The sequence below is a fragment of the Zeugodacus cucurbitae genome, chromosome X, assembly GCF_028554725.1.
Source record: "Zeugodacus cucurbitae isolate PBARC_wt_2022May chromosome X, idZeuCucr1.2, whole genome shotgun sequence".
NCBI classification, from domain to species: domain Eukaryota; kingdom Metazoa; phylum Arthropoda; class Insecta; order Diptera; family Tephritidae; genus Zeugodacus; species Zeugodacus cucurbitae.
The window spans coordinates 3,210,001-3,210,467 of record NC_071672.1 but is presented as its reverse complement, the minus strand read 5'-3'; the positions used below and the strand labels follow the sequence as shown (position 1 = coordinate 3,210,467).

The 467-nt window shown below is 28.3% G+C and overlaps 1 pseudogene; it reads right to left on the bottom strand.

Annotated features, from left to right (window-relative positions):
* Positions 1-313: 313 nt before the first annotated feature.
* Positions 314-467, bottom strand: part of LOC128923197 (5.8S ribosomal RNA) — a 179-nt pseudogene continuing 25 nt past the window's right edge.

Here is a 467-nt window from a genome sequence, read left to right as displayed (position 1 = left end):
ATAACAACAATATTATTTTCTTGCTATTTTACATTTAAGGCAATCCTAGAATAAAATAATATTTTATGCTAGACGTTCCTCTAAATGTATATATTATTTGAAATAATATTGAAATTTTATTGTTTTTGGGAATACTAAGATTGTTATTTATTATAAAATTTCGTTCAAATATGAGGTGTTCAAGAATATATTTTCTGTATTTCTTTTTATGCTATTAATATTGTGGATTGAAAAATACAATCCAGTAATATACCATGTGCTTAAATTCTATTAATTGCCTAAAAGAATAAGCAACTAATTTAACATAGTCTTACAACCCTCAACCATATGTAGTCCAAGCAGCACTTTAAAATTAAATAAAGTACATAACAGCATGGACTGCAATATGCGTTCAAAATGTCGATGTTCATGTGTCCTGCAGTTCACACGATGACGCACAGTTAGCTGCGTTCTTCATTGACCCATGA